Consider the following 10415-nt stretch of genomic DNA (forward strand, 5'->3'; position numbering starts at 1 on the left):
TAAATTTTTTAAAATACTTTTTTCAAATGCTTGATTAACATTTTTATGTACATGATCGATTTTTCCAAACACATTGTATTTTTTTGTATTCATTTTTCGTATACGTGGTAAATATTTTCTCTCTACACATTTAACATTTTTCAAATCTTGTGTTAAATTTTTTCAAATGTTTTTATTGAGTGTTTATTTGTAATATATATACCTAGATTATTTTAAAGCATAAACAAGAGTGAAAAAAATAAAGCAAAAAATGAAAAAGAAAACATAAAAAAAACAAGGTTGTAGCCTCCTGTGCTCCTTGGCGGGCCCATCTCGCTCTCCTCTTCAGCGAGGGATCCCTAGATCTCGCTAGAAGCGAGACATAGAGGCGCCCCACAGTCAAATCCCTTTTTCTATGTCCAGACGGTCACGGAATTTTCGGGTTGTTCAACAATTGCAAACCTAGCCCATACGTGGGGCGAATATGGGATGCTCGGATGCGTCCACCACGTTGGACTAACATGCGGGACCCATGCCAAAACACATTGGTCCGATGGGAATTTCCTCCGGGTCGGTGATGATGCATTGACGGCGATGCTCCGACACGTCGTCGGAGGGACCAAATCTGGCAATTTAAGCCGGGCGACGAGGCAGCCCTAGTTGCGTCCCGATTCCGTCCCCCTCCATGCGGTGTCTCCCCGTCGTCTTGGTCCGCATCAAGGTGACATATTACAAGCTGTTAACACCGGAGCGCCAGGCGAAGATCCAGGCGGAGAAGCGCGCTGTCGAGTCATGCCATGTCGCACGCATTGCGACCGGCCTACCTCTGAACTCCTTGGAGAAGAAGGAGAGACAGGAGGAGGTGGAGACACCAGATGAGGAGATGGAAGAGGCAGAGGCGTGGGAGGAGGAGGAGCCCGCGCCAGATGAGGAGAAGGAGGCGCCAACGCCGGAGCAGGTAGGATTCCTCATTGGAGACGCGTTGGCGGAGTTCGAGCTCACCCAAGCGGAGTAGGCGGTGGAGCAGTAGGCCATTCTCGAGTCTATGCAATTCGAGACGAAGGTGGTGACAAATCGCCACTTCATCCACGAGGTGGACGTGAAGCATGAGCGGCTCTTCCCGGACGAGGACGAGGTGTTGACGTTTCGCCCGGCTGCCAATGACCATGAGGTCAGCGGCTCCGGTAAGGAGGTCATCGACATATCAGATGACGAGTAGCAAGTTTGCTAATTACTATGTACATAAATGAAATCGCATGTTGCATGTAGTAGTATAGAAATGAGAATTTCAAAACGAGGACTATGATGGCAATTACAAAGATACGCGGATCTTTCCTCCTCGTTGCCTCTTATAACCCATCGACTAGCGTCTAGGAAAGAAAATGAATGGCCATGTGGTGACTTGGAGCTCATGGTGCTGCGTCGTCCAAGAGCGCGGGGGAGGGGAGGTACCCTGCTCGGCTACCAACAACCCAGGGTGAGCACCCCTGCTCACCCGTACCGTCAGTGGTAAGAGATATGATGCAATTTATGAAAAATATTCCCTCGGAACCAATTGTTGACATGTTGGCTGACTAAATTGTGGATAACAATGTTAGCACATCATCATCCAATGCGACATCTTTTTACAATGGAAACCTAAACCATCTTGCACGGTACAAGCCGATTTGTCGCCATGTTTGATCACCTGTGCTACCACGCCAACATCTGACTGGCTTGCGTGGCATCATTATGTCACAAACTTCATCCGTCATAATCATACAACCCAATAAACATGGCCCGCACTATGCGTCTATTGGCTAATCTATGGCAAAGATTGGCTGGGTCACGAGCTATTGGATTGGTGAGATCAAGCATCCCAGCGTCGCGTCGTCTCGCCAGGCCCTTTGCAGTGGCAACACACCTACCAGCTTCTGTGACATCAACCATGTAGCAATTCGGCTACAACATTGGTCATGTAGCAATCTCGGGCGAAGCTCCTAGCTCATGAGCCGCGAGCCATATAGTGATAGCCAGCGGTGCTGCAAGGTACTGCTACGAGACGACGAAGTAGTGCTTCTGCAATACAGTCATCGCTGCTGCGATGAGGAATGGTGATGCTTCTACAACGCATGCGTTGCTATGTGGACGGCGTCGGTGACGACCACAACATCAATGATATTGTGGTGGCAGTGTTGCGCATCAACGACTACAATAGCATCAATGTTGTGTCATATTGCCTGTGAACCTGCATCATTTTGCTTGCGAGATCTAGCCACCACCGCTCGCCCAAATCTTGACATGCATTCTTCTCTCCTCATGTTCTACACGCATGAATATCCAATACCTACTTTGTCTCTTCTTGTTGGGTTGGATTGCTCTTGTTCATCCTATGTGGCGTTTGTGATGACTTTAACTAGTGCTGGATGCTTGGTGCTATCAATTGCATTCCCGTGAATTAACTTGTCCTTGCCGTGTATGCATAGCTTGCCTACTCCAGTCTTTGGTACCTGCATATTAGTTTGTAGTTCCAAAGAAAAGTTTTCGTTATAACTTGAGCCGTAAAAAAAATTGGACTGGAGAGACATGTTTTCTTGGAAAGAGTTTATCATTTCCTGATTTCGAACGGTACCACATGGAAGTAAAAATCTTTCTCAAAGTAGCATGTGGATGATTAGAGTTAGCAAAGCTCAAGATGATGTTAACTAAAGAATATGAATTTTGGAGTAGTGTGTGAAATCTAATGTGCCAAGGTCTAGCAAACCAAGCTTGCTAATATGTTGTGGATACTTACCTGCAATTTTCCCAGTTGGTAGATCTCTTCTGATTAGTCTCCAGGCAAAGGTTTGGATTCTTGGAGCTACGTCTTTTGCCTTGCATGCCTGCTTTAGAAGTCCTTTTGTATTGTTAGTTATAACTCTAGGTTGTGGCTCCCCTTCCTCCTGCATAACCTGTAAACTAATTATGTACTAGTAGAATGCCCGTGCGTTGCCACGGGCATTTTAAAAAACTTAATGGTTGTATATATAAACATAATGATCATGTTCTACTGGAAAAAAATAGTTGAGGCTTATGAATATATGGTACTCCTCATTACAATTAACGTCACTAAATTTTTAGATCCATCAAATCATGGGTGAGTGCAAAAGTAAATGAATCTGAGATGAGTGGAATAAGGAAGGATAAAATGAATGAACAAATGAATCACGCTCATGTCGTTCATCCGTTCTTCTCCATCTAGAAATGGAACCCAATACGATGTTGTTGTACATTGCATCGCTCCATGAGAAAGACGGGAACCTATCAGGAACCCCATTTGCCCATTTCTTCCATCGCCGACCTCAACATCGCCCCATAACATCTCTCCACCTGCTCTGTCATGAAGCCATGTCCACCATGTTACACTTCATCTTACGTTACTCATCACATAACATAAGTACTATGTTCAACCATGCATATCAGTAAAATATAGGCACTATCTGCACAACAAAAATGTGTTTTGCCGAGCAACTTGTATGCCTGCCTTCTCTAAACCAATTAACCAATCTACCACATGCTAACCGAACACTTTGGTGCATACACAAATTATAGTAATTCTCTTCTCAAAAGGAGAATTGCGGAGATAAAGCGATATATAATTCAGTTAGCTCAAATGTACATGTGAAAGATGATGGTGCAAAACAAAAGCATGTCTCAAACATGTTGGTGCTTCTACTAACTTTGATATGGCTCCAGTCCACTGAGCTGCCTTTGTAGGAGAGGAAGACTTTCCTGGACAACAGTTTCTCCACTGGTAGCACTTGTTTTGAGGGAATTTGATAATTATTTGGACTAACATACATATAAACTGGAAAGTTATTCAGCTAGAAAACCCAGAAATGACATTACCTTTTAATTAAGCTAAATAGCTGAGTTATGATTCTTGCTGTTTTTAGTCATGCAGTTTACATTTACATGTGTTTGCGTTGTACTGCAAGTATTATCTGTCGCCACAGCTGACCTTTCTATTCTATGTGTCGTACTACAACATGAGAAATAAGAACATATAAGATGACTGGAAACCAAAGACTAACTAAAGCTTGCATTCCCTTAGGATTATTTGAGCTCGGTTTCAGACACTACAATAGTCATGTATTTATCAAGTTCAAATAAAATTGCAAGGAAAAATATGACTATTGTAGTGTCTCGTTGCCACGCTGCGTGACTCTAGCATCATCTCAATCAACCACACCATCTCATTACATGCACACCTAATACCATATGTTTCATAAGTTTATCAGCATGCAATCCCGCAAAAGAGGCAAAATAGTATGTGGCATCCTATCTAGTTCAGTTAAAATTTTGGATAAAAGGAAGCAAATAGAAAGAAAAAACAAGTGCTACCATCATGCAGTTACAAGAACATACTGTAAGTCCCTAAAAAAAAGAACATACTGTAAGTATACGAAACATAGTTAAGTAAAGAAAATGAAAATAACCTTTTTTTTCTCTTAGATTTAGAGACCTGCAGTGAAGGTATAAAACACCAAAAATACATGGTATACAAAAAGATAAGAATCCCTCCATTGTCACCATTGTAATACTCTATAAATAAATCATTAAAGGAAATGCCATTATAAGCCTAAAATGATTCGGATATGCTCATATATACAATCAAATTATCATGGTAACTAATATAAATTCATTGAGATTTATATGAGCCCTTGCATCTACGTCTTAACTAAGACATTGCTAGAAAAATACAGGGAATGTTAAGTATCCCAGAACTTCATGATCACATTGCTTGCGACCGTGTTTGGAGTAGAAGGTTGCAGCACTGGCACGGCAACATGTTGCTGGACATGGGCATGGCAGCCGCAGCAATCCATGCCAAGATGGCCGTACTCATCATCATCATCAGCTTCCTTCTTGATGTCCTGATGTTGAGGCTCCCTGTTACCTCCGTTTACCAGCCCACGTCCAGGTATCACGACAAGTCTATGCTGGAGTGTTGTCGGAATGTCGCCCTCGTGAACAGTGCCACGTCCTCAAGGCCCATTGTCCCATCTCCTAGTAGGTTGCCCGTGCACCCCTTCTTGCCAATATATGACATAATTGATTTAGCTGCATTCTCCAACTAAATCTAAACAATATAGAATAATCCGATATTTAAGTAACAACTGCATACGTATTGTTAGCTATTACCTTTTGTACAAAATTTATGATCAAGTATGCCCCGCCAAAGACATAACTGAGAGCAACTTGCAAAAAAAATCTTATGTTCAGTACACAATTCATTGTTCTTGCAGATGGTAGGGCATAACATGCTAGCTTATAATTTTTAGAATACACTACACATGTGACAAAATCCTGCAGGTAGATGGATATTCAGCTGGATGCAAACATGTGAAAAGGAGACACGATAGAAGTAGAACTGAATTCATGTAATGATAAAAATATATATCCGGAAGATGATAATAAGAAAGGAACCCTAGTGAACGAAATTTGGAAAACATGATAGCAAAAGAGTTGCAACTAAACTTGTTTCCAGGCCAAAACATTAAGGAATATATGACTATCAGGGCACTGTTTGGATGGTTACCTTGGTTGGAAAAAAACATATATGTCATTTGCCCGCCGGTCAACACCAGGTAATGCTCCTGTTGGCCTCCTAGCACGTTGCTGGTCTGTTAATATGTTCTCCTTGATTCATTTGTGTAGCACCGAGCTGTCCATTGGCCTCGTCATGCATCGCCGGCCAACCAGAGCGGAGTTGGCCGTAGTTTCCCTTTGATGGAAGGCGTCCTATTTGCTACAAACTTCCATCTTGGCAGCTGCTCCCGGGGTGCATTAGCCCTCATTAATTATTGGAATTAATCGGCTAGAGAAAATAAAATGTATTCTTAGCGGGAGCCGGCTCCTCTGACGTTGCTCAAGGCGCAGTAGTTTTGCCGTAGGAGCTCATATCCACCGCTCCTTCGATGCCCTATGCATCTAAAAAAGCTGATAATCTAACCACACTCCACCGTAATTACCAACAACATAAACTACACACGCCAAATCTCTCGCGTAGTCTGGCCTTCTCATGGCAAACCTAGCCGAGTTGCCACCATCGAGCTGTCGTCCACACAAACGGATCTGCTAGTTTCCCCATCCATTACTCTCTTGCTGCTTCGGAGGCTCCTGCTGGTTCAGGCATAATCTGGATCAAAAAAACACACCACAAGGCACAATCTGAATGCGGAAAGAATAGTAGATTACGTGCATATTAACGAAAGAAATACAAGTGGTAGTGCAATCTTGTTAGTCAATCATGCATACAAGTACAGAGTACTGATAATGCCGCTTTAAATCCCGGAAGGCACAAGCTCAGAAGCCACATGAAACTATTGTATTCAGAGAAGAACAACTACTATATGGATTTTGCCACTTCATCTAAATCATGAGCATTTGATTAGACAATGATCTGTCAAAATATTCATGCAGCACTGCGTGTACGTGGAGATGTCACGCCCGAGGGGACTTATATGCAGCAGTGCGCCACCGGTAAGGGGTAGGAAGTGGTGGCGCCAGCTTTGAGTGGTTGTGTTAAGTTAATGTGTGTGGGGGCCTTCAGCCATGGTCTGTTGGGTTGGCATACAAAACCACGAGACCTGTAACTCAACGAGCAAGAAACAAATGAATAGAGAGCTCTAAATTCTCCTCTCTCGCATCTCTTCCTATTCTTTCTCTCGGCTCCAAGTCAGGCAGCACTGCCGCAGCTCGACAGTGATCATATCAGCAGCAGCCGGCGACGTTGCAACGCCAGCAACTCGACGGTGACACAACAACAACAGTTCGACAGTGACGGTGGCGGTGGCCCGATGACGTGTCGTCGGCAGCTGAGCATTTAGACAAACAACTGAACATGCAGAACAGAGAATGAACAATAAATTACAACTAAATGGAGCATACCCAGGTGCCTAGATCGAGAATTTAAGTCTAGCCGACTCCCAGACACAAAAGATGGTCTATATCTCGAAGAGGAGAATACCTGTGGTGGCTGGACTGCCAACACCTGCGGCCGAGAGAAAGAGGCCCCAGAAGATGGAAGCAACCACACGGAAGAAACATGTCTAGACTCTAGACCCGGGAGAGACACCCCATCGGCTGGAACAAATTAAGAGAGGGGGGAGGAATAAATCAAAATGCAAAAATGCGAGGTAAAGTAAAAGGCAAGAGGTAAACCTGAAGAACCCAACACAGGACATTTCATTCATGAATCTCTCGATGGCGCCGCCACAATTCAGTAGAATTCTGTTGTCCCCCTAAACAAATTCACAAACAATTATTGCAAAGAGGAAACAACAATTAAAAATGGCTTGCGAGAACGACGAAGTCAAGGAAAATTACTCTTGAACAACAGTAAAGTCCAGCACCAAATTATCAACAACGGGGACATGCACGTGAGAAGGATGCATACTTGTCGTACGTGTCGTACGTGCAGCAGATCATGAGACAAATCCGAAGCACGAAGATTCAGACAGCTAGCTGACAACGAACCCTGACGCCCCCCACTCGTGCGCACATTAGAACTGGAAGAAATTGTCCTTTGCAAAATAGATGGGCACCCAGCATCTCCGTACATATGAATATCCACCAAGCAAGAAGAGCCCAAAGACGAAATATCTAGCACAGCAGCCAATGCACCAGCAAAGAGAGGGGCCGCAGCAACTGTAGGCAAGACAACAGAATTAGGAAGACCGACAATGGACATGTGAAACAGAAGCACCACACGAGGAAGATACAGGACAGAGACCCGCAGCAGAGCACCAGCTGAAACACCACTCAGACCAGGAGGCGGCGTGCCCAAAACATACTTCTTCTCTGGAATCTCTCGAAAAGGGCGCTTCCCCTCACAAATATCCCGATGACAGCGGCGCGCCTCAGCAGGATCAACAACTTCATCTGCAAAAGCACAATCTTAAACACAAGAAGAACACAACATGGCAAGATGATCCATACTCCATGGTCCATGCCAATCATGCATCCTGATTACAGAACATTATTTTGAGATGTGAGTAATGAAACATAGATGTACTTGATCCTTGCAAAAGAAAAATATTCGAGCAACTATTCAAGAAAATATTTGTATAAATTTGATTGTCTTAAGCCAAGAGCTTTGACAACTATTATTTGATTCACGGTGATAGGAAAAGCACACGAATAGCTAGGTTCCAAAAAGAATAGAAGGCAACATGCCTTGTTGTTGCTGTCGCCGGAGAGTAGTAGCTGCTTGGTACTGCCTCTTGTGTATCCGGGCCTTGATCTGGTAGGTCACATGATTATAGTACCAAGCATCAGCATACTGATTTATGAAGCATAAAACTGAAAATAAATAACTCAAACTAAATCAAAGCCACGAATCAAGATCTCTCTTCTAGTAACACTAAATCATATTTCATTTTTATGAGCCCGGAAAGTTTTTATAAACTGTACACCACATACTTTTCAACCAGATTTTCCCTTTTACTATTGTCTATGACAAATGAAAATCAATAACACATGATGCATCGCTTAAAAAATGTGAGCTCCAATAATCATATAATCACATAGAATTATCACTCATAAGAAAATTAAGTGCATCATGCTATTATAATAAAATAGGAGATGCACTTGTATAGTTCCAAGAACAAAACTTGGATTGTTTAATATATTCTATCAGAAGAAATACCGTACTACCATTTATAAAAAACTTGGGCTAATTAAAAGGGATCACATTTACTTAAATATTGCAATAAACTAAAACTAATGCACAAAATAGAAAGTATGATGGTGTATCATGTCATTTGCGGAAACATCTCAATAGTGGCTTGCCCAAACAGTGCCCCCATTTCTTGAATTGATAATCCACAAATTCTACTTGCAGACAAATCAGTAAAACTCAAAATATGTGTTAGAATTGATGGTGTTGTTGCGTTCTCATGAACAGCAATGTTAGCATATAAAAATGTAGACTCGTCTCAGGAAAAAAAGGATCTAATAATGTATCTTCTGGAAGAACAGAGCAGGGAATTTGGAGGTTCAGAGTACTAACGTGTATGTTATCAATCGGGAGGCTTCAGCTACTGAATCTCTCCACAAATTTGCCTCAGATCATAGTTCAATCACTACTTCAAATTCAGTAAGCCACATGGAAGATCGAGGACTAACCTGCGATACAGATTCCTATGAGAAAGAAGGCGTGTAGATGGAGCAGCACACAACATCGGATCCTTGTCATCGCCTAACAGAAGGAGGAGGATGCGGAGGCTCTGGATCCCGTCGTCGAGGTAGGTGGCGGAGCCGACGGCGGCAACGAGGAACACCGGACCTGGGGCCGCCGAGCGCTGGCTCCCGTGGGCCCATACCTAGCGCGACGCGACTATAAGCCGATGTGGTGCTATGGAGGGAGCTGGCCATGACGCAACGAGGGATGGGGGAGACACCATAGCTCCGATTCTCCATAGCGCAAACAAGCATCATGAACTGCCATTCACCGGCAAGGAGTCACAAAAACTCAGCGAGGAAGGGGTTTGCGTGGTATGTCACCTTAGTGAGCCTGCTGCTGCAGACGAGAAAAATACGCACCCATGCTGTTCCTCCTCCAGCATGGGTCCTCGCCCACCTCCGCCGCGGTGGAGACCATCGTTCCCCTTGTCTCTCGTTCGCCGCGTCGCCAGCGGAGGAGGCGCCGGCGGTGGCGGTGTGGGATCTGGGATCTCGAGGGGATGGAGAGACGATGGCGGCGCAGCGATCTTGAGGGCATCGAGAGACGACGGCGGCAGCGTTTAATCGAGGAGATCGGGAGCCAACGGCGGCGCCGCTTACTCGAGGGGATCCAGAGGATGGTGGCGGCGACGGGAGGGGATCGAGAGGACGGCGGCGGCGATAAGAGGGGATCGAGAGGAACGGCGTTCCTCCTGCGGGGTGGTTTTTTTGGGGGTGCGTGCGTGGGGTGGGGTGAGGTGGGGTGGGGAGGTGACGAAAAAAAAGGACGAAAAAAACCCGTCTCTGGTGAGACGAAAATTGACCGGCGGAGACTACCAACTGCTCCATTAGGAGCATATCTGGCCATGGGCCGGGCCGGGCTTGGGCCGGGCCTGAAAAAGCCCACGGCAAAAAATTGAGGCCCAGGCCCTCCCAGTCTCTACCATCGGGCCTACTTTTCAAGCCCAAGCCCGGCCCATCTGGTAAAAAGCCCTGAAAATCCCTTAGGGCTTAGGGCCGTGGGCCGGGCCTCTTCCTTAAAATGCCAATATGCAAAGCCCAAGCCCGTCCAGGCCCTGCTGGTGGGCTCAAAACTCAGGCCCAAGCCCGGCCCATGGGCAAGCCCATCGGGCCTAGGCCCTGGATTTTAGGGCCGGGCCTGGTGGGCCGACAGGGCCGGGCCTGAGATGGCCATGACTAATTAGGAGTAGAGACACACATTTGATAGTAATTTCCTAGTGGGTGTGAGT

At 44.9% G+C, this 10415-nt stretch overlaps 1 long non-coding RNA gene across 1 annotated transcript; it reads right to left on the minus strand.

Moving 5' to 3' along the window:
• Nucleotides 1-4540: 4540 nt before the first annotated feature.
• On the minus strand, nt 4541-9915 carry LOC109772163 (uncharacterized). The gene is made up of 9 exons (XR_012182585.1): nt 9547-9915; nt 9130-9444; nt 8179-8245; nt 7736-7884; nt 7400-7650; nt 7165-7244; nt 5540-6139; nt 5143-5188; nt 4541-5032 (listed from the first exon to the last, which is right to left on the minus strand). It is a non-coding gene; the product is annotated as an uncharacterized lncRNA (long non-coding RNA).
• Nucleotides 9916-10415: the final 500 nt, after the last annotated feature.

Source organism: Aegilops tauschii, chromosome 4, assembly GCF_002575655.3.
Source record: "Aegilops tauschii subsp. strangulata cultivar AL8/78 chromosome 4, Aet v6.0, whole genome shotgun sequence".
Taxonomy (NCBI): domain Eukaryota; kingdom Viridiplantae; phylum Streptophyta; class Magnoliopsida; order Poales; family Poaceae; genus Aegilops; species Aegilops tauschii.